At 31.8% G+C, this 25,119-nt stretch overlaps 1 protein-coding gene and 1 long non-coding RNA gene across 9 annotated transcripts in view; one reads left to right on the plus strand and one right to left on the minus strand.

The window, feature by feature from the left end:
- LOC145254896 (zinc finger MIZ domain-containing protein 1-like) overlaps positions 1-25,119 on the plus strand; it is a 1,089,917-nt gene that overhangs the window by 855,556 nt on the left and 209,242 nt on the right. For 2 of the 8 annotated variants that reach the window (XM_080113826.1, XM_080113829.1), the window contains exon 1: positions 12,292-12,428. The exons of the other annotated variants lie outside the window; for them this stretch is intronic. The gene's annotated coding sequence lies outside the window, so the exon portion shown is untranslated. Of the gene's footprint in view, positions 1-12,291; positions 12,429-25,119 lie in introns of those variants that run through there. 8 annotated transcript variants of the gene reach the window in all.
- Positions 366-15,025, minus strand: LOC145254899 (uncharacterized). The gene is made up of 2 exons (XR_013863836.1): positions 13,688-15,025; positions 366-1,225 (listed from the first exon to the last, which is right to left on the minus strand). It is a non-coding gene; the product is annotated as an uncharacterized LOC145254899 (long non-coding RNA).

A 25,119-nucleotide genomic window follows, 5' to 3' on the forward strand; every position in this document is an offset into this window, starting at 1 on the left:
TAGCATTGAAGGGATCAGTTGATGATGACCTGAATCTGGTGTGAGACAGAAAAAGTTAGAAGCCATTCATAAAATGGCTGATCACAAGCATGAGATAAAAAGATAAAAAAATGAGACAAAAAGATGAAAAAAAGAGAAGAAAACAAGTCCAGCAGTCTTGATGATATTACCAGCTACCGATTTAGTGTAATGAAAAACTCTTTGTAAAAAAACAAATGGATTGAGAGTGGTGGTCAGTGTTTGTATAAAACAATGGCACCTGTCTTAGTTATCTGATGGATGAAGCTGCTGACTATCAATTCAATGTTGGTTCGATCCTGGACTGGGGATGAGTGCATATATTTAAATATACAAATTGCCTTAAATAAGTTTCCAAACTTTTTTCATATGGCCACTTTTATTGATAATACACACATGAAATTCTAGTCTCCTTCGAAGTAATCTCCTCCATCTTCAATGCACTTCTGAAAGGCCCCATAGAAGTTCTCTTGTGTGAGCGTATCAATGACCCTTATCATAGCCTCTTTCATCTCCTCAATTGTCTCATAATGATAGTCATTAAGGTTTTCTCTGAGCTTAGAGAATAACTAAAAGTTACAGGAAGCAAATTCCAAACTATAGGGAGGGTGAGGAACTGTTGATGCATATCTTTGTCAAATAGTCTATAAAAAGGATGGAGTTGTGGACTGGTGTATTGTCCTGGTGAAAATGCCACTGAACCAATTTGAAGAGTGCTGGCCTCTTCCTTGGGAATCTATTCCTGAACTCCCTTAAAACCTCAACATGGTATTCCTTGTTGACTGTTAGTCCACTGAGAACCCAGTGCATGTAGATCATGGCCATGCTGTCAAAAAAAGGATCGTCATAAGTTTCTGGGTGGATTTGCTCTGTCTGGCTTTCTTGGGTCTAGGAGAGCCAACATGCTTCCTGAGAACTCTGCCTCTTGGTCTATGGGTCATAACAGTAGATCCAGCTTTCATCGCAGGTCACCAGAGCATCAAGAATTGCAGGATCTGTATTCATCATCTCCATGTTGTCATGACAACGTCTTTCTTTCTGATCTTCTCTGAACACCCTTGGGACAAAGTTCGCGCAAATTTTCCACATCTTCAGTTTCTTGCTAATAATTGTATGTACAGTTCCCACACTAAGATCAGCTGTGCATAGAGACAATCAGGCTTTAGTAGCATGCATTCCAATTTCTGCTACATCTGTTCCTTTGAACCTGAAATCATAAAAATTGGTTAATCATCTCATAATATGCAATAACATACTGAATTTTCAAGAATCTATGACAATTTAAATGTTTGTACAAAAAAAATCTGAAACTTATTGAAGGCACTTTTTATATGTTGCAAACATAATTAGAATAGTCTAATTTAACAAAATTTATGACTTTTTTTTAGAACTCAGTAAATAATTCTACCTTTGATAATAAGATTTGACTTTGGAAATATTAAGATGAACATAATTCAATTTCTATTTAAGAATTTTTGAGATGAGGATTGATAATTTTTATTATTTTGATTATTCGCACTACTGCTCTCATTTCGAATGTTTTCTTTTCACAATATTTTGACTGGTATAATCTCTGACCTTCTTCAGGTGTATTGTGTCAAACTTTGGAATTTTACTGTTGAACTTGGGAATCAGTAGAGAGTTTTAAACAGAACCTTTTATTAATCCACAGGGTTAGCTTGCTCTCATTCCATCAGCCATGACAGTGTAGGAGTTTGAAGTAATTTGTAATTGCATTGCTCCATACTGAGGATTGGACCTTCAACCTCAAGAGGATTGTCAATTAGAATTGGTTATCACTTTACCTGTTATGCGATAGATTTTGTGTTATTAAATCTGTTTCTTGTCTGCGTTCTTGAAAAGAAAATGGTGAATGAGTCAGAAATGTTTTTCTTGCCTTGTCATGTCATAATCCGATGCTATCAACATCTGTCATAACAGTAACCATTATTAACCAGGTTAAACTTTTTCCTTGATACACATTTAAAATATCAGCAATTTGAAAATGGGTCAAGTCTGTCCCCCCTCCCACGGGGTTAAGGGTTGGAGGCTACATGCATTCAAGTCATTTCAGTTGATCACTCCTAATTGATGCTGAAACACATTTTCACAAGATCAAAATTATTTTATTTCAAATTATTTCCTAATTTTCTCCTAGCATTTTTTCTTCTTCTCCAGATCATCACAACTAGTCAAACTATTTTCTCATATAGTTTATTAGTTTTACAACGTTTCGGCTGATGTAACCTCTGATATTTTTCAGGTGCGTCTGTTCACATTTGAGAATCTTTGTTAAACGCAGGAACTTATATGGAATTTCAGGTACTTATGTGGAATATGGATTGTGCTGAAATAATAACATTATCAATTAGAAACCCACCATTAACATGTGGAGGAGAGGGCGTTTTGTAACAATTCTGTGCTTTCATCTAACAATTTAACAAACAAAAATACCTTAAAAATTAAATTTAACTTGAAAATCCTATCTAAAAAAAGCACGGTCCATATTCTGCATAAGTACTGAATTTCAAACCAAAACTTTTAAATCATGGGGGTATATTGTTCTCATTTCATCAGGTAAATGTATGAATTATTATATTGTTTTAGTTATTAACTCCTGTAGTAACCTTCAACCTCAAGAAGACTCACTTATTGTTAATCAATGTTCAATTATGTTTCATAGCATAATGGATACCATTACGCTATGAAACGTCACTATTACTAATTTATTCTTAAAAAATATCATTGTATAGAAGGGTGTTTTATTTTGGCTGTAGAAATAAGGATCACATAATTCAATTCCTCATCCAAATTCATAATTTTGTTAAAGACATTTTTTTTTAATGAAGAAACTTAATTCTGATTTTCACTGGCCAAAGTCCTGTGATTTTGCTTTTAAGAACCAAATACATATTTGATATGTACTTTTTTAACACAGACATTGTAGCTAACTCAAACATATTCAATTAGCTTAAGTTTTTATACATTCACATATTTGCAAATCAGAAAATTATTTGGAACCAAATAGATTTTTCTATTTTAAAACGAACGTTTGTGGTCACATGAATGGAAAGTCAGAAAAAATTGGTAGCGATCCAAGATGGGACAATTTGTATATTCTGACAAGAACAAAATACATAAAAGATAATATAAAGAATTCCGTTCGACTGAAAGATTCCAAAATCTGGAAACATACACTTAAGGATCATCAGTTTTGAAAGCATCAAAAGTCAATGTTAAAATTTAATAATATATTACATAATCACGTTGTCACACCGGTTCCTGTTAGATCATCGAAGTTAAGCAAAGTTAAGCCTGGCCAATATTAAAATGGGTGACCATTTGGTAATACCAGGTGGTGTATGTGCTTGGAGCTTGGAGAGGTATGGATGCTGCCAGGCTATTCTTGCCCAAGACACGCTGTATGAAATAATGCAGCGCCCCCACAACCCCAGAGTGTTATGGAATTTGTCATTTGAAATTGAGACGAAAGTTGGATTGTTATCAGCTGATTTCTCATTTCTGAATTAGGAGTTGACAGTTTTTGCAAGAACTTATTGAACTCAGAAGTCGCCCCTCCCCCCCCCCAGTTTTTCACCTCCAAAGTAAGGAGCTAGCAATTTTTGTTTGAGTTGACTTAAAACAAAGTCTCAATTTGGATGTTTTTGGTTCACTTCTGAGATAAGGGGTCTGGAATCATCAATATTTAAAGAATTCAGAGTTGGGTTTGATTTTAGATCTATTTCAAAGTCAACTGTTTTTTTTTTTTTTTTTTTTTTTTTTTCAGATTATTTCTTTATGTCTGCTTATAATTTTGCCTTTTTTAACAAACAATTGATTTTTACTGATTCCAATCTTTGCATAACTTGATAGGTTTTTTTTAGATTATGATTTTATGAAAATTTTAAAATAAGTGAGATTTCGAGGCGACTTTTTTTTCTAAAACAAAAGACGAATAAAAGCAGAGAGCTGAAAATGAATAAGAAAAGAAATATTGATTTTATTTTAAATTTTATTTTCCTAAAACTATGATGGTGGATGAAAAACTGATAATAACCCTTCGAAAAAAAAAAAGCCACAGCATCTGAAATGTTTAACATTAACCGTCCTCACTAGATTGATAGGAGTAGTCGATACACTCATTGAAAATGACTTTCTCTTAAATTTCATGTTGTGCCTTCTTAACAGCTAAAAAACTTAATCGGTTCATGATTGTTGAGCCAAAATAAAACAATCAAAATCTGAAACAATGTAAAACCTAAAAGCAGAAATACTATCCGTTTTACTCAATCTTTTATGAAAGGGAAATTGATATTAACACACTGGCAGCCCTCCCTTCCCCTCTGGTAATACTTAAGCATAGTTGTTGGATAATTAGGACTTTTGTTTGAGATTAATTGATTATAGTTATTTCCCTCCCTACATTGTAGTTGATATTAACCGATGATAGCTCTTTCTATAGCATTATAATTGATCCTAGCTATGTCTTCCATATTAACAATTTAGAGTCATGGATTCCCAATAGATTTTCATCTTATGTGATAATAGCTACGGTTTTTATTTGCACTTTTTATAAACTAAGCTGTGTGGCTGACTATAGTCGAGGGCGACACAAAATCTAACTTTTAAATAGTGGCTGGGGCGACACTATTATCATTACTCCGCTTGCTCTTGATCTTCCCATATTATATTTATCATTTAATAAATATTTATTTATTATATTTATCATTTAATAAATATTTATTTATTATATTTATCATTTATAAATATTTTTGAATGACAATAATTTAGACAATTTTCGCATTATTAACCCTTTTTTTTTTAGTGAAAATACTGAAATACAGGGTGACTCTCTCTGTTCCCTCCCTACCACAATCATTTCTGTAATCCGCCAATTTTTCATAGAAATAAATTTTAGTCGATTACTGATTTTTCTGCCAAGTTTTCGCCATAAATGTTCAACAGACTGAAGTTTTACTTTGTGTTATATTTCAATCTTAAGTGTGACAGACAGAATAATATATTTCAATTTTTAGTATGAATTCATGTTACTTTTTTCACTTAAAATTGAAATATAATTTAACTTTGTCTGTCACACTTAAGATAGAAATATAATTTTACTGAGTCTATAACACTTAAGATTGAACTATAATTTTACTTTGTCATGTTTAATATTGAAATAGAATTTCACTTTGTCTGTTACATTTAAGTTTGAAATATAATTTAATTTGTCATACTTAATATAAAAGTATAATTTTATTTATCTGTCACATTTAAGATTTAAATCTGAGTTTACTTTGTCACACTTAAGATTGAAATACAATTTTATTTTGTCTGTCACGCTTAAGATTGAAATATGATTTTATTTTGTCATGCTTAAAATAAAAATATAATTTTACTTTATATGTCACGCTTAAGATTGAAATATAATTTTGCTTCATCTGTCCTGCTTAACAAAGAAGTAGAAGTTTACTTTGTCATGCTTAAGATAGAAGTATAATTTTACTTCACGTTTAACTTTGAAATTGCATTTTTTAATTGGGTTTGTCACGTTTAAAATAACATTTTTATCGTTAAACGTGCAGGTTAAATGGACGTATCTTAGAAAATCCGTGTACAGCTACAAATCATTGAGGAAATGGAGGTAGTGCAATGTGATTTTTAATCTGTTCAATCAGTGATTGACTTCAAATGAAAATGTTTTAAAATTCTTTATTATTTTAAGAAATGACAATGATTGGTTCGATTCATGTTTTTCTCTCTTTTTTTCTGGCGCGTCTCTCTCTCATGCGGCTTTGAGAGAGAGAGAGAGAGAGAGAGAGAGAGAGAGAGAGAGAGAGAGAGAGAGAGAGAGAGAGAGAGATCTATTTCACACCTGTTTAAACGATGGTTAAATTAACACCTTCAAATGTTTCATACCTGACAAATATAAATGACAGGTGGGAAGTAATTTCTAATGATGTTCGCTCTTTCTCTTCCGTCTCTTTCTAATGTGTGCAGACGTTTTTCTTTGAAAAGACAACTAAAAGCGACATGTTATAAAAATCACCACGTTTCTTCTCATCTGATCCTTCTGATCTCGCTTTAAAACTCAGCAGACTTTTTCTCTCAAGATTAGAGAGAGAGAGAGAGAGAGAGAGAGAGAGAGAGAGAGAGAGAGAGAGAGAGAGAGAGAGAGAGAGAGAGAGAGAGAGAGAGAGAGAGAATGTTTGAATACATTAGAATATCCGTATATTTCTTGCCCAGTCGGGCATTACAATAAAATATCTTTCTTTCCTTTGTGTGTGAACCTGTTTAGATTGTTTGCATTGCATTGTCACAAGTAATATTTATCTGATCACAATTAATTATTCGTTTGAGCAAGCGTTTGAAGAACCATTTTATTCTGTCGTTCGCTAGTAAAATGAAAGAGGGAGAACTATTTTTTTTTTTTTTTTTTTGGACGAATGAAAATTAACTTCTGATAAGATACGTCCTCTATGTAAGTCGGTCGACCGCCCGACCGGTTACGCTTCGACTTTAAGCTTGGTAAATTTGTAGATTAACACTTTCAGCTCGCGAAACAAAAAAAATGAGATTCTACTTTTCTATGCGATTACGTGTGAACACCATGAAAAACTTTGCGGAGAGAAATAAAATAACAGAAATTATTTTAGAAATTAGAGTTGGGGATCAATTTCGTAATCTCCCATTTCTGGGTCAGTCTAACTTTTTATGGTAGTTACCTATAAAGTTTTTACCACTAATCCAATACCGAGTGACAAGGTTGTAAAATAATATGTAATCGACTAAAACGTTTTAAAATTCTTTATTATTTTAAGAAATGACAATGATTGGTTCGATTCATGTTTTTCTCTCTTTTTTTCTGGCGCGTCTCTCTCTCTCATGCGTCTTTGAAAAAAACTATCAACGCTAGAATGGTCCAGAAATGAGAGATCATTTTACGTTTAACAATGTAAAAGTAATCCCCCACTCTAAATTCTAAAATATTTTTTCTTCTTTCCGCAAGTTTATTTATGATATTTACTCTTAATCGCTTAAAAAAGTAGAATCTTTTTAGGGGTGATTTAGCTGAGGTTGGTGTTAATTTCCAATAAGAGGCATCTTATTTAAAATGCATCCAATTATAAATTATTTTTGTCATGTTTAGTTTTTTAATACTATTTAAAACGTAAGCGTGACAGACCAACGAAAATGCCACATTTCAAACTTCAGTTCGATTTGCAGAGAAAACCTCTTTAACATGTTTGGACGTATCTAAGATTACTTAGATACATCCATTTCATTTCCGTAGTTAATAGTTTTTTTCAAAAACATTTTCGTTAGTCTGTCATGCTTTAAAGTGTTTTTAAAATACCAGTTTTCATCGACAAACGCGCAGTTCGAATAGACGTGTCTTAAAAAATAGCCGTTAAAAACAAATTACGAACAGACAAGAAATAAGATGGTTTGGATAGATTTTTCGTTTTGGAAAAGTAATCTCCTCCTCTTCCTCCTTATTTAGTGTTAATGACACGAAGGTCGGCTATGAGATTAAAAAAATACCCGGTGTCCTTTTTTTGTTTATTTTTGTTCCAAGTGTGCGTATTTTGGGGAGAGTTTGGGGTGGTGGTGAAAAAACAAACAAAAAAAAAAAAAACAGAAATACACGAAAATAAATCTGATGATGATTTTCTTTCCGCAGATTTTTTTAACCGATTATAAAACGAAATATTGTCGTTCTCTTTTTTGTAGAACGTAAGTTCTTTTTTAAAGAAAGGTTGGTAAAACTTGCGGAGAACGCTCTGTTTTACGGTTATTTGAAAAATGGAACGAACATTTAAATTTCGTGTAGCTTTAATTTTTTTTAAATTGCGCATGCGCCATCAAAAAATCGAAAGTAATTGATAAAATAATAAAAATTAAGTTTAAAAAAAATGGATAGGACGACCGTGCACAAGTTGCAAATATGAAATTTTTATGCAATAATATGCCAACTTTTATAGTCGACATTTCCAATGTGAACGATGAGTTGGAGATGTAAAAAAAAAACACCAAAAAGGTATACGAAATTGACTTTGTTCGTTTAAAAATTAAATTATTTCATTTTTCTTAAAGTTTTCTTTTTTATAAAAAAAAACAAAAAAACTTTCGTTTCTGCGAGCCTGTAAAAATGACGGTGTTGAGGGGGGGGGGAAATTATTCCTATTGAAGGTTTATTACGACTGTCTTTTTTTGGGAATGAGATTTTCAATGTTTTAAGTCAAGCGTCAGTGTTAATTTTATTTTTCTTTAAAAACAAAAAACGGCGTTTTTCTTTAATTTTTTTTTCATTTACATTACAAACTTTATTTGCCATACTGACAAAAACTTATAATATTGTAACTTTTTTAAAATCTATTATACAGGCATAAAAAATATTTTATAAAATTCCGACCGGCATTTTTGGGAATGAGATGTTTTTAACGAGATTCCGATTTTTTATTTTTATTTTATATAACGATTAACATTGACATTTGACTTAAAATATTGAAACAAATCTCATGTCCAGAAAAAAAAAAAAGGAAAAAAAAAAGCCTGTCGAAAAAAAAACAAAAAAACTTTCATAAATATATTTTTTAAAATTTGTACATTTCTTTAACCAAATAGGTTAAAGAAATTTACAAATTTTGGTACTCATCATGCACTAATTGATCCGTGCTGAAATAATAACGTTATTATTTAAAAAGCCATTCTTAATATGGGGAGTGGAGGATTGTACCTATTCTGTACTTTAACCTTACAATTGAATTAAAAAAACATAATAAAACTTTAATTAAACCTGGATATACGATTTAAAAAATAGCGCGGATCAGTAAGTGCATTAGCACCCAAATTTTATAAGATAAAAGTTTAATAAAGTATATGTAATAGTTTTTAAAAAGTTCAAATATTATAATATATTTTTTGTTCGTATGCCAAATGAAAAAACAAACAAACAAAAACGCTTAAAAAAAAAAGTGTTTTTGTTTGTTTGTTTTTAAATAAAATTAACATTGAAGTTTGACTTTAAACATCGAAAAAAAAAATCTCATTTCCAAAAGAGTCGGTCGGAATAAACTTTCGATTGGACTAATTTCCCCTCAACACCGTCATCCTTACAGGCTCGCAGAAACGATGGAAGTGCGAAGCTTGAAGAAAACCAAAAGAAATACGAGTTTTATTTAATAAAAGTGATTTTTTCCCCTCTTTCTTTTTACCACTAGAGAAGCGTGAGGGGGAGTCGACAGTCTCGAACCTGCCACCTGAATTTCTTTATTTGAGTTTTTGTCGCCGTTTCCGTGTTTTGAAATTAACTTATTTGTGATTTCTACCTTTTCAATCACTAAAACAATCCAGGAAATCTAAAATAAAAAAATAAATATGGAAAAATCCTTAAAACTCTTAAATGAAATGTAAACATATATTGTCAACTTTTGCGGTAGTGAAATATATATTTTAAAAGAATTTGCGGGGAAAGAAAGAGAACTTTGTTTCGAAATTTATTTTATTAAAAAGATTCTTGTGATAATTTTACAAAATAGTTGTGGGACAATTTGTATTTAAAGATATTTGATTATTTGTTTTGTTCAGTAAAACCGTATGTTTATCTAATTTATGCACCCCTCCTCTTTCTCTCTGCTAATTGTCCCATAATTTTACGGCTACTTGATTATTTTGTATTTATTTAAAATAAAATAAACCCGCCTCATTGGAATGCATTTATGCAGACATGTAGAGAATTACAATTAAGTCCGATTGTTCCCAATCTCTTCGCATCGACGTCAGAGAGAGAGAGAGAGAGGGGGGGGGGTCCGATGAATGTTTTATTATTATCTTCGTTTACTATGTCAAAGTGTTTTACTGACTGAATTGGGGATGGAGGGAGGGGGGGGGGCATTGAAAACGGTGTTTTATTAAGAAAGTGAACAGCTCCCTGCGACTTGAGTTATTTATTGTTAGCTGTGATGAAAAATCGTATTATTATAGGAAGGTGAGTTGTGTTGAAAAATAAAATTAAAAAACAGGTCATATAAGTAAACCTACTAAGTTGGTTTCATATCGGAGAGAGAGAAAGGGAGATTTGGCATTTTACAGATGGCCAGTCGTTAAATATTATTATGTTTTCTTCTCTTCGCTTTCTCATCAACTATCCTTTATATTGCCCTCCCTCAGAACACACCCGGCGCTGGGGTGTGGATTTGAATAAAAGTCCGGGGGGAGAAAAGAGTGATGCTGCTGGAACTGCCCCCCCCCCCCATCTCTCGGGAGCAACAGGCCACATTATTTGCACTTCCAACATTGTATCTGCTACATTATGCACATCACTGGGCCATGCCGACTGAAAACGATGGCAGGGTTAGCAGCCTCCAAGCACTCTATTATCGTCATTATCGATAGTAGTATATTAATATTTTAACTAAATACGGGTTGACAATAAATATTGTTTATTAAAAAAAAAAGTCATAAAGGGGAAGTTAGTCCTGCTTATCTCTCTCACTTGTCCGTTATTGTTAAACTGTGATCAAATACATGCCCCCCCTCCTAGGCCCGTCACGCCTCCCCCCTCTCTCATTCATTTATAATGTTACAATAATGGAGATTATTTGGAGACCATCCTATTATTTATGCTATCCGATTCCTGTCTTTTTTTTTGTTGTAAAACAATTAGTATAATTTATTTTAAAGCAAATCTTGTAATATAATTTTGCGTTTATCAATTATTTATCAGCGATAATCGATTCTTTCTTAAAAAAAGCTAAAAAAAAAAAAATTTTTTTTCCTTATTTTATTTAATAAGTACTAATAAGTACTTTAATTTAGAAAAAAATATTCAGTATTTCTCCAATGTTCACTAATCAAAATTTTTTGTATATTAAATTATATTATTTTTCGTTTGTAAATCAAATCATTTTTCCTAATGTATTTTCATAGTACCTATTTACTATGCCTCCCCACGGGACAGAGTTAGACACCAGGGTCGTTTTTTAACGTGGAGAAAAGGTACAAAAATAAAAATTGTCTCAGTCGTGAAGGATTTCTCCTCCACCAACCATGTATCTAAATCCATGAAATATTTTTCTAATAAGAAACCAATCAGTTTATTAAAAATTTTAAAGCATCGGAGACGTCTAAAAAAAAAGGTCATGCATTTTTCTTTCTTTTTTAAGAGTTTTTTTTTTTTAGTTCATATTTAATGACTAATGTTTTTCGTTCTTTTTACTAAAAAGAACCAGTTAACGTCTAAGGAAGTGCGTTTTACTTCTTGCTCTCGTTCTCTGCCTCCCACCTTCTCAAACGGGCAACTGCTACCATTACCGCGCATCTTCCCTCCCCCACTTTTTCCCTTATGGTTACCATCTCCCACCTCTGTTCACTCGTTATGATATCCTCATTCTCGGGCCGCCTTGCCTTTCTTTTTTTCTTTTACTCACCACTCCCGCTTCATTCGTTCTTTATACTAATACTACTACTATTATTTCTTTTATATATCCCCCCCACCCTCCTTCTTTAAACTCTCTTCCTAGATATTCCCCCCCTCCACCCGGAGTTGATTAATATTCATGAGCACCGACTGACTATTGTGTAGGAAGTGCTGAATAGGGCATTTTGCGACGACCCAAGAAGTACATCAGCCATTAACAAAGCTCGATGGCATTGTTGCGAAGGTGCTAAAGCTGTGTGTTTTATGTACCCCCCTGTCTATCACTCGATAGTATCTATCTCCTTCTCACTCCCTCATCCATCTTCTCCTCTTCCCCTTCATCATCACTACTACTACCACCACCACCATTCATACTCTTCCTTTTGTATTCTATCTTTTTCTTTCTATCTCCTCCTCTTTATGAATCAAGGAAGGGAGTAAGTGAAAGAGTGTGTGAGAGTGAGTGTGAAAGAGAAATACACACAGACACCACCACCATGTTTCTACTTCCTATCCCCTTTCACATGCTCTTCACCAACCCAAAAAACAAAAAAGTAGTAGCAATAGTCAATGTTCTTCTATCTTAGTATGTGTGTGTCTGTATGTCTGTGTGTGTATGTGTACACTTCTCATAATAGTTGGTGTTCAAAATATATTCATATGATCATCATAATAATAATAAGGATCACTGCAATAATTTCGCACAATTAATAGGAACGGTTTAAATATATTTTATGTATATGTGTACAGACCATATATTATTATTATTATCCATGTATATATTCTATGTAATGTGATTAATATTTAATATATAAAAAACGAGATTTATAAATATATTATATATATATATACATGTGCTTAACAACAGAGGATTAATATCGCCTAGGATTTTTAAAGAGGAGAAACTTTTTAAAAATATACAAAAACTTCAACAAATTGTGGCGCGTGGGATCTTCCATAGAATTTCAACCATGTGGATTTTGACGTGGTAAGCTATCTTATTTCAATCGTTATTTTTTTTATCAGAAAATTATTTTTTATTCGGATTGATTTATTATATCTGGTTATATATTTTAGCTTTTAACAGATAAAAAAAAAACACCGGAAGGACAGAAAAAAACATTCTTCCGTCTATCGCAAATAATTGTAATATTCTTTTCTTAGCTTTGTTTGCCTTTTAGCGTGTTATCAACTTTTTAAAAAAAATTTTCATAACGATATATTATCTTCATTCAGTTTTTCGCAAAACTGTAACCGAATTATCATCAAAAAATAATCTAGTTTTGTCTCTTTGTTGATGATGTAAAATTATATTGTATTTAATTTTAAAGTAGAATGTTATTTTTTTAAAGTACATTTTAACTTAATAATGAAATTGATATTTTCCTCTAGGTAGAATCGGACAAGTAGATAGATAACATGTGCTTTTTTTTTTTTTTTTTTTAAGAAAACCCCCCCCCCAGCTCTTTTCGATAAAGAATATTTATAAAAACAACAATTATTTCTAATTTATATAAAATGATTCGACATTAAAAAACTTCCTGGTGTACAATATTTATAGTTCCCCAAAACGGTTTCTTAATAAAAATTGACATTTAAACCCACTTGTATGATTTTAAAGTGTTTTATTATTAAAGTTGATGTGTTTCTACACAAAAATTTTATTTTCTTATTTTCCGAGTTAATAATTTTAAATAAAGTGATTATTAGATTACTGGCTTTTTCGATTCTTAAATGTAGAAATCTTCCGGGTTTTACTATTCTTTAATTATCAACTCTTTCTTTGAAATCCAATTTTTTGTGTGCTTATGGACTAAATTATACACGTGCTTTTAGAGTAATTAAACTTTCTATTTTATTTTTAACAATAATAACCGCCTTAGTTCATACTTATTCAGTTTTTCTAATTAAAGTGCACATGAAAATTGTTAGGCGTTATTTTTTTACTGGGACGTTATGTTTCTAAACTTTTTAGTTTTTTAATCAGATCTAACGAGTTTACTTTCTTTGAAGTAAAATGAGATTAATATTTAAAAACAAATATCTATTCTTAGAATGTACTTAACATTGCCTTCTTTTAAACCCAGAAAATAAAGCCTAAAGGTTGAAAATTTGTACTCAATTTTTTTCCTTTTATAAATATCTATTTTACGACATTTCTTAGTGAAAGTGCTAAAAAACAAACAAACAAAAAACAAATGCATAATAAATGTTACCAAAGGCAAGATAAGTTACTTTTCAACCTACCTGGATAAGTTTTTTGGTGTTTATGTGTTTCTTGGCCACTTTTTCGAGTTGTGTTGTATATACCCTTGTTTTGTCTTTGTATCAACAGATATTTTTTTGTTTCTCCAAATTTTTTCTGTCCCTTTCATGGGGGGGGGGGTAAACTCAAAACAAAAACATTTCGGTTTATTATTCTTTCTAAAGCTGAGTGTTTTCCTTTCCACGACGGTCATACTTTTTGTTTTCAAATTTTTTTTAATAGTTAATTTTTTAAACAAATTGAAACTTATTTTATTAAATTTAAAACTAAACTGAAAAATATTTTTTTATTCAGAATAATATCATTATTCGATTAATTCTCGATTGCGCTCGTCTTATTGACTAGGGCACTTTTTATTTATTTACAACACAAGCTGCATTGATTCGGCGTTGCCCGGAAGAACACACATTGTGCATAAAGAAATGTCGAAGTGTAGTCACATTTACATTTTTATATAGTTTTTATTTACTTCGTCTTAGTTTTCCCATTATTTATTTCAATAAATATTCGATCAATCGTAAGCAATAAATTTAAGTGTTTAGTTATTGCACACAAATATTACAAAAAAATGAAATCAGTTTTGCAATACAGCAAATAAAGTGAAAGCTTTTTTTATAAATATTTCGACAGAATTTTTTGAATCAAACATTTTTGACCCTAACCTAGTACGACAAAAGTCAGTTTGAGTTATGTTCAAATTCAAATATTTAAGTTAATTATAAAAATGGCTTTTAAAGAATATTCAATCTATAATTTTTCATTCTTCAGAAAGAAATATTTTTCCCTTTCGGTGAAATACATTCGAGTTTCCTAGCAAAACATTTCAAATCTATTACCATTTCATTAAGTTTATTTTAATGTTGTTTATTTTTCTAACAAAAACACGACAGAAACACGTTCGATAATTTCTGTGTCCGTTTGTTTTGAACAATAAATTAACAATAAATACAGCATTTACGTTTTAATTACCATTAAAGAATTCAAATTACTTTTCAATTTCCATGAATCTTCATAATAAACAAATCGACCATTCTCGACAAATCTTTGAAAAATATTTGATACTGAATTAAAAATGGCTGATGTTTTTTACTCCCGCTGCTCCATCGAAATTCAAACATAATTTTGCCTTCGTGTGTGTCCGAAATTTAGAAATGAATTCCTGTTCATTGAACAGTGTTCAAAATGGTCATTTCTAGTTTTAATTAGAGTATGAAAATATTATGTTTAAAAACACCAAATAAAAAAAAATATTTTGATTGTATTTGTGATATAGAGGAATCCATTTCCTTTGTTAATTTCTTTTTTTTTTTTTTCAATTCACAAGATAAATATAACTTTAAAAATACTGTTAGAATAATACCTATATATATATATATATATATATATATATATATATATATATATAGGGCGGACCTGAAGACCCCCTCCCCCACCGTAAAATTATTATCGTCGATAACAAACTTTCATATTAGCAGGAAAATTTAAAGAAAATGTTTATTTAATGACTTTTAATGTAGGGGGGGGATCACTTTTAAATTATAACGTTCTATTAAATTTTTCTTTTACACCACAAAAATAGCTTAATAAGGAGTGTACTGTTGCTCAGAGTGACCGAAAAGTGAGGTATCAATTTAATAAAACGTTATAATTTAAATGTGATCCCCCCACATTAAATAAACTTAATTTTTCCTGTTATCGACGATAATCAGCAGAAAAAAATTAGAAAATGTGAAAACGAATTAATTTTACGACAAGGGGCTCCGTCAGGTCCGCCATATTTTTTAATAGAATTTTGTAAATTAAAATTTTGCGTGTTTTTTTTGTTTGTTTGTTTGTTTGTTTGTTTTTTTTTTTTTTGTTTTTTTTTTTGTCCGTCTAAATTTTGTAGTTTTATTTTTAAATAATAGTTGTTACTTTTACGATTACTATCCCACTTCACTTCCGGTAGCTTCTTCATTTTTTTTTTACGGTATCGTTGGGTTATTAAATTGTTAGGTGAAAGTACAGATTAGTTAAAGAAAGGTCTCCACCCCATGACAAGAAGGAGTTTTCTAAATGATAACGTTATTTAGAAAAAAAATAAATAAAACATTCCTAACATGGAGAGTCAACCGGAAGTGAGGTGGAAACAATAAGATAACCATTTTATACTATTTCTCAATATTTACGAGCCGACTGACTTCAAATCTCAAAACGATTTCAAGGTAGATAACTCTGTTTTGATCTTTTTTAATAAAACTATATCCACCTTCAGGATGGGTAGTTGGCTTGTTGCTAGTCGTCTGATGACACTTCACTAAGTAATGTTGACTGACTATAGTTCGATTTAAGCAAATTGTGAACTCGTCCAGAGAAACGAGAAGCATTTTTTTTTGGGGGGGGGCACTAATAAACTGACTACGTAGCATATGATATGGTTTTTATTTCTTGAGGATATGACGTTAAACTATATCCGATGGTGAGGCCCCAGCTTGCGGGCTTTGGGGAGTGTCGAGCAACCCCTTAATTGCCATTGCTCCCAGGTTCACTCTGACTCGGAGTGGTAGTACTTGTTAGGGTCCCAACTATGGGTTAAATAGCAACTAACTTGAAAACAAAAACATTCTATTAAAATTTTTGGGTTTGTATTACTGTACACATAGATTCGAAAAAGTTGTCAAAAAACAAATATATAACAAATAAATGTTATCAAAGGCAAGATAAGTTACTTTTCTACCTAACTGGATATATTTTTTGTGTTTTTATTCAGTGTAACATGTTTATTCAGCTCGAAAAACATGCAGTGTTTACCGATGTATTAGAAAATTCAAAATGGCGCCCGACCGTCTCTTTAACACGGTAAGTTTGGGAAAAGATGTTATAAATAATAAACTAGACAAAATACTATTAAAAAACAACCGAATATATGTCAACTTATGTCACGGTAACATATATTGAGCGAATTTCTACCAGTATTTTGTCTAGTTTATTATTTATAATACCTTTTCCCAAACGTACCCTCTCCGAGAGAGAGAGTCGGCCGCCATTTTGAATTTTCCAATACATCGGTAAACACTGCATGTTTTTCGAGCTGAATAAACATGTTACACTGAATAAAAACACAAAAAATATATCCAGTTTCGTAGAAAAGTAACTTATCTTGCCTTTGATAACATTTATTTGTTCTATATTTGTTTTTTGACAACTTTTTCGAATCTATGTGTACAGTAATACAAACCCGAATTTTTTTCAAAATCACTAGATTCGGCATTAAATAATCTGAAAATGCCGTAGAACAAAAAACAACCAATATTAACTTCTTGATGTTTCTGTGCAATCGACAGTTCCCCTCCCCCTTAAAACTCCTCACAAAACAATGTTCCATCTCGATAACAACAACTAGGATATTTTCGTAAATCCATAACACAAATGACTTTGTTTCCAAACTTTTAGATGACGATTAATAATTTGAATTATTCAGACTATTTTGAGCACCTTGGTTGTTATTCTCACAACATTTCGGTCTATGTAACTTCTGACCTTCTTTCGTGTGCTACTTTTCGAAATCGGGATTTGTGCGGATCGGATCAATCGCTTTTCTGTTTCTTCGTGTAGTAAGTTTGAAATTTCGGAATAAGGCATATTCACTCATTGTAATCCTCGCTAAGTACCGGAAGTAGGCGGTTACAGTCAATTTTGCGTTCCTTATGAAAAAATGTTCCGAGTTGTTTCGTTTCACTATTAAATATGTGTGCTTGTCGTGCGCGTGCGGTGGGGTCCCAAATTCGAGCCTTGCTTTCAAGGTCTGGAGAGCTAGATCACGTGGTATTTGGCCAACTGTCGCAGCAAATAACCTGACCTCTTCTGTTTTGAACTGTGCGGTCTTTAAACACCCCCTCCCCATATTAAAAGTCACTTTTTTTTAATTAAAATTTTTTTCCCCTTATGTTAAGATTTAGCACGGTCATGGTGGTGGATAAAGCCCCCATTTTTTCTCTGCCAACAAACTGAAACGGTGATAAAGAAATAAATGTTATCAAATGCAAGATAAGTTGGGTTTGTTTTACTGTACACATAGATTCGAAAAATTTGTCAAAAAACAAATATAGAACAAATAAATGTTATCAAAGGCAAGATAAGTTACTTTTTTACCCAACTGGATATGTTTTTAGTGTTTACATTTAATGTAACATGTTTATTCAGCTCGAAAAACATAGTGTTTACCGATGTATTGGCGACCGACTCTCTCTCGGAGACGGTAAGTTTGGGAAAAGGAGTTTATAAATAAAAAAGTCAAAATACGGTTAAAAACCCGCCGATTATATGTCAGCCTATGTCACGGTAACATATATGGAGCGAGTTTCTAACAGTACCTAGCTTAGTTTTCTTTGAACACTTCTCAAAAAATAGTTCAAAGAATTTTCAAGCAATTATTATACGCAAAAAACTGAAAAAAGTGGTCAATAAACTAGTATACCAAATGTTAATATCCGTTTTCGTTCTAATGGTTAATGTTATTTGCCGCGACACCGTCGACCGAGTACCACGTGGCCTACAGTTTTCCAAACTGAAAACGCAGCTCGAATTTGGGACCGTAACAAGCATTTTTTTTTTTTTTGTTTCAAATGTTTTACATATTTTTTATATATTGGGTTTGTATTACTGTAAACATAGATCCGAAAAAGTTGTCAAAAAGCAAATATGTAACCAATGTTATCAAAGGCAAGGTATGTTACTTTTCTAACTGGATACTTTTTTAGTGTTTTTATTTAATGTAACATGTTTATTCAGCGCGAAAAACATAGTGTTTACCGATGTATTGGAAAATTTAAAATGGCGCCCGACTCTCGGTTCACGGTAAGTTTGGGAAAATGAGTTAAAACTTAAAAAAAAACTATACAAAATACTATTAGAAACCCACCAAATGCAGCCTATGTCACTTAGGCACTTCCAAAAGTCACCACAGAATTACCCCCCCCCCCATATGTAAAACGATTTACTTCATTATAAATGAATATTATCAATATAACTTTTGTACCATTTAAAAGAAGGGCAAAATAAACTAGTAATAATTTAAAAAAAAAAAAAACTTTTTCATCATACGAAAATAATGAAATTGCGAGACAAAAATCGTGTTTACATAATTGGCGCTTTAAAATAACATTCCATGTAGTAAGCATTTCGAACGTGAAAACATACCCGTGTTTAATAAATCTAACAAAAATCAACTCATGGTCAGATTTTCGTGAAATATTCGATACTTATCCATTTTAGAATGAAATCTATATATCTGTGAAAGTGTCTGTGTACATTTCCCTACACAATAAATAACTCTGTCAAGTTTCGGTCTACAGACTCGAAATTTGATATACAGGGTACTGAGATTTGGGAAAATTTTTGTAATCAGTTTTCGGTCAGAAATTTTGCTGTTCAACGATTTGACCTTTGAGAACTCTACCAAACGCCTCCGACAATTTTGGGGAAAACAATTGAAATTTTAGATATAGGTTCCTTGGACATGGATCTAACTTAATAACTTGATTTGAGCTCAAAACAAATGTTAAGGGGTCAAATTTTTTTTTAAAAATTGACCTCTGCGGTTTCTACCAAATTACTCAGACAATTTCTGATCTAAACATTTGAAATTTTACATAAAAGGCAAGAGATAGGGCAAGCTTTTTAATCGGTTTGGGTCGAAAATTTGAGCTACCAATATATAAATGTATGTACATTTTCATGTTTTCCTAAAACTTTCGACAGAGGCGACGGATTTTCACAAGATCAGTATCGTTTTGAAGCTCGATCGTTCAGTCGACAAATACCGAAAAATTGGCTAAAAACATTAATTTCTTCACCTTCAATTGGGCATTTTTATCGCCGATATTTTCGAAAGTCATCCGCTCTTTTCGATTGTCTAGCCTACGTCACTTCCGGTTCGACGATGGTCATAGCAGCAAAGACGTCAGGTTTTTTCCCCGTTTTCTTCTTCCTTCACGATACGGCTTCCTACTACCACTTTTTTTTTTTTTTTGTTCAGCACACACCTTCGGGCACCCATGCTAGTTGCATATAAAATACAGTTTCCGTAAAATATTTATTTTTTATTTATTTTTTTTTTATTTATTTATTTATTTTTTTTTTAGTACGTGTCCCCCCCCCCATTTATTTTTTCGAAATTTGAACAAAATATATTTAAATCTATCAAAATTTCTATTTATTATGAAACATAAGTGTTCAAATAAGTAAAACAGTTATTTTTTAAAATTTAAATACACGTATTGAACAAAACTTACCTTAAAGTTGCAATTTAAAAAAATGTTTTAAATAGCGTTTTTTTTTTCACATTAATATATACTATAATCAGTTGAATTGCCAAGAAAAAGAAACTTCGTAAACATTAATTAATTTTTTAAAAATTAAAACGATTAAAATTCCATTATTTTTAAATGTTCCGTTACAACATGGATTTTTAATTGTTTAATTTTTTTTAATATTAAGTTTTAATATAAACATGACTCTTGTCAGCTATTTAATCTCCAGATTAAAACCGATTTGAAAATATTATTGCACAAATATTATACATTTTGTTTCTCTTTTTACCAAAAAATGGAAGCCGTTGTTAAGCAAATGAACATTCAGTAAGACCATATTTCATACTTAATATACAAATGTTTATAATATTATTAATCATTAAACTGTGTAAATCTTAAAACCTAACAAAATTATAACAAAGATAATTATTAAGTGCAGTTTGAATAAGATAAACAAAGATTTTAAAAAAATCATTAAGTCGCTTCCATAGTTCATATAGTTAACAGAAGTCTGACGTCATGGAATCATGCGCTCCTTTTTTCACAATTCTTCACATTCGTTTGGCAGTGCCTATATGTCACGGTAACATATTGAGCGAGTTTCTAACAGTATTTTGTATATGTGTGTGTTTATTTTATTTATTTATTTTTTTTTTATCTAATCTATGTTTATAGTAATACAAACCCCGAAGGTGAAATATTTAAAAAGTCACGTAAATAATTATTATTATTATTATTATTATTATTATTTATTTTTATTTTTTTTTCAAAGAAAATCAAATTTTATGATTAAGCGAGTCGTGTTTTTGTCGGCCATAACGAAATCCGATAAAATAAATAAGGGGAAAGAACTCAATTCAATGTGTCAGCCTTATGTTCAATACAGTTTAGTAGTAAAATCGGTAAAATCATAAATTTTGATTTTCTTAGAAAAAAAAACGGTCAATGTTAAGTTTCTTTCCAACTCCTCAAAAAACTTTAAAAATACGACTTTTATAGGTTTTCGGTGGTGCTGAAAACGAATATCACATTTAAATTTGGGACAGATAAGTAGTTTTCATGATATGAAGAAATTACTTTTTCAAAAAGTGGGGGATCACTTTCCTATATAAATTTAACGTAAAATAAGAACCCACTTTTGGCCACCTAGTAATTTCTTATAAACAAATTTAACTGTGATATTCGTTTTCAGAACCCCCGAAGACTAGCGCTGTTTTTTTTTTTTTTACGAAGGGATTCGTTCATTTGTTCATCTCATAATTTAGGACGCTAATTTATGCTGTCAGTAAGTTTACAAAAATATACTTTTGTTTTTCGTTCTTTTTTTTTTGTTTTTTCATTATAGAATTTGTATAGTTGTTAACAGGTGCTTCTGCAGTTTAATATTTCACAAAAATTCTGTTTACATTAGGGGCGTGGAGGAGCAGGTGGTATTGTCGCGGCCGCTACAACACCACCCGCTTCTTCTCGACCGCTCCTAATGTAAACAGAATTTTTGTGAAATATTAAACGATTCTGCGTTTAATGGTTCAGTCAGCACGGTACTTACGGAAAAACGGTTAATTAAACTACAGAAAGCACTAAAAAGCTTAAAAACTATACAAGTTTTATAATTGAATACCCACCTCAAAAAAAAAAAAAAAAAAAAAAAAAACGGACGAAAAACAAAAGTATATTTTTGTAAACCGCTCGTGTAAACTTACTGACGGCATTATTAGCGTCCTGTCCAAACTTATGAAAAATAAACGAATCTCTTAGTAAAAGAAAAACAGCGCCTGTTTTCAGGGGGGGGGGGTGCTTAAAACATCACGGTTAATTTTTTTTTTTTTTTTATATGAAGAAACTACTAGGTGGTTAGAAAGTGGGTGCTCATTGTACGTTAAATTGTGATCCCCCACTCTTTGAAACAGTAATTTCTTCATACCATGAAAACTGCTGCCCTAAATTTAAACGTGATATTCGTTTTCAGCGCTACCGAAAACCTTCAAAAGTCGCCATTTTAAAGTTTTTGGAGGAGTTGGAAAGATATTTGACCATGATCAATTTACGTAATGTTTAGAATGTGATATCTTCGTTCCGTGACGAGTACGTAAAGATTTTTCGGGTTTGTATTACTGTACACATAAATTCGAAAAAGTTGTCAAAAAACAAATATATAACAAATAAATGTTATCAAAGGCAAGATAAGTTACTTTTCTACCAAACTGGATATAATTTTCGTGTTTTTATTCAATGTAACATGTTTATTCAGCTCGAAAAACATGCAGTGTTTACCGATGTATTGGAAAATTCAAAATGGCGGCCGACTCTCTCTTAAACACGGTAAGTTCGGGAAAAGGTGTTATAAATAATAAACTAGACAAAATACTGTTAGAAATTCGCTCAATATATATTACCGTGACATAGGTTGACATATATTCGGTGTTTTTTTAATAGTATTTTGTCTAGTTTATTATTTATAACACCTTTTCTCGAACTTACCATGTTTAAGAGAGAGTCGGACGCAATTTTGAATTGTCCAATACATCGGTAAACACTGCATGTTTTTCGAGCTGAATAAATATGTTACATTGAATAAAAGCACAAAAAATATACCCAGTTTGGTAGAAAAGTAACTTATCTTGCCTTTGATAACATTTATTTGTTATATATTTGTTTTTTGACAACTTTTTCGAATCTATGTGTACAGTAATACAAACCCAAAATACATGTGATACAAAAGTAAATAAACATTTATAAAAAAAAAAAAAAAACAGTTTACAGACATCCTTATTTATTATATTTAAAGTCTATATTGAAAAGAAAAATTAATAACTCGAAACTGTGTCATCGGGGGTTGTGAAATTGGCTGGGACTGTCCACCTCCAATACTCAGCGATTATTACAGTAATTCAAATTCTGATTGTGTTGACATTTTTTTGTAAGTTTCTTACGGATTTGTAGAATTTGTAGGGGAGACAACTCTATCGTTATTTGGCAAAAAGGCAATTTCAGTTTTGTTTTACAATCCAGAGGTACGAAAAAGTGGGCAAAGAAGAAATGTGTAACAAATAAATGTTATCAAAGGCAAGATGTTACTCTTCTACCTACTTGGAAAAGTTTTTAGTGGGTTTACTCACTTTAAAATGTTTAATCGGTTCAAAAAACAGTGTTTATCAATAGGTGCAAGCAAGAAAAATGGCAGCGGGCTGATCCCTATATATGTGAAGTTTGGAAAGTGAGTCAAAACTAAAAAATATGTACAAAATACTGTTAGAAACCCATCAGATACATGTCAGGGTAACATATTGGGTGGGTTTCTAACGTACCTCTGTGGATTGTAAAACAAATTTAATTTTGAAAAACATTTTGGTTATCTTTGATTACTGTTTCAACTTCACTTCCGGTTATTATTAAATTAAAATTTAAAAAAAGTTTTTTTTTTTTTAAATTCTATTTAATAATATTATTTAAAAAAAATCAAGTAAAAACGAAGGAGCTACCGGAAGTGAAGTGGAAACAGTAATCGTAAAGATAACCAACTTTTTTTTTCTTTTTCCTTTTTCAATGAAATAAAATCAGTTTGGAAAACAACAACTCTTTTATCGACCTTTTTTTTTTAGTAGGAAAAACAACCTTTTTATCATTAAAAAATTAGGAGGAATCCGGAATATTCCTCGAGACAAGATTGACAATGTACTCTCACCCTATATCATGTAAAAAGAACCAAATTTCCCTAATCACCGGTATGTTACTATGTAAACGGTTTTAAATAAGAACATACACAATATAAACAGAATTTTGTTGTAATAATGAACGCTTTTTTTTTTTTTTTTCTTCAGACAATATACAGGACTGATTTTTTTTTTTTTTTTTTTTTTTTTTTTAATTTAAAACAATATAATTACATATTTAATAATTAATCATTAATAATTGAATACCTATAGGAATTTCTCTGAGTCCGAGAAACGCAATTTCTTTGGCATGTTTTTTTTATTTGTTTTTATTAAATTTTCATCCCAAACAAGGCATATTGCCACTTTGTTGTAGCGGGCTACTATCAGGGACATAGGCATCAGGGGTACTGTGTAGGGAGTTGGGCAGCAAGATGTCGGTTCACGTTGCACTTGAACTTCTGCATGTCAGAACAGTTGGGGAAGCAGGAACCCGGTAGGGAATTCCAAAGTTTAGCTGTCCTGGGGAAGAAACTACTGGAGTAGAAGGCTCTCTTACATCTAGGGATCTCTACTGTGAAGGGGTGGGATTTAGCTGCTTGTCGGGGGGTATTTACGTCGAGGGGGCACAAGTGCTTGCAGTTCGTCAGAGCATTCATGGTTAAAGTACTTGTAGAAAAGGCAGAGGGATGCAACATTTTGTCGATGGGACAGAGGCTGAAGTTTAGATGACAGTTCAGGACCTATCAGATTGACGACTCTTTTGAACCTTGTCTAGGAGCGAGAGACGGGTGGTAGATGCACCAGCCCAAATATGACAATACTCCATAATGGGTGAATGGTGGCCTTATAGAGATATAGGATACTTTCGGGCGTTAGTATCTTTCTAGCACGGTAGAGAGAACCTACCTTCTTCTCAGTGATCCTGGCGATACTCTCGATGTAATTGTTCCAACTCATGTTTCCTGAGAGCGTTAGGCCGAGGAGTTTAAAAGATGTACTTTCAGATAAAGAGTCATTGGCCATTGCTAATGGTGGTAGAGAAGGTTTCTTGTAATTATTGAAGGAAACGAGTTTAGTCTTAGCAGCATTGAATGTGACCATCCATTTGTGTCCCCATTCCACTACAGATCGGAGGTCATCCTCTAGTGCTTCTGCCATTTCTTTAGATATGTGTTCATTTGTTTTCCTGTCGTGTCTGTTATAGAGTGTGGTGTCGTCAGCATATATACCCATCTCACAGGCAATTTTGTCAGGGAGGTCATTTATGAATATTAGGAATAACAGAGGTCCCAGGATAGACCCCTGAAGCACTTCCGCATTTATATCGTATTGTTTAGATGTACGACCGTCGAGGACAACCTGGATTTTTTTCTTATCTAAGAAGGATTTAATTATGTCGTGTATTCTTCCAGTGATACCATATGATCTGATTTTCCTGAGAAGACCTTCATGCCATACTCTGTCAAA

The sequence above is a fragment of the Euprymna scolopes genome, chromosome 30, assembly GCF_053919585.1.
Source record: "Euprymna scolopes isolate OS-2025 chromosome 30, ASM5391958v1, whole genome shotgun sequence".
Classification (NCBI taxonomy): Eukaryota; Metazoa; Mollusca; class Cephalopoda; order Sepiida; family Sepiolidae; genus Euprymna; species Euprymna scolopes.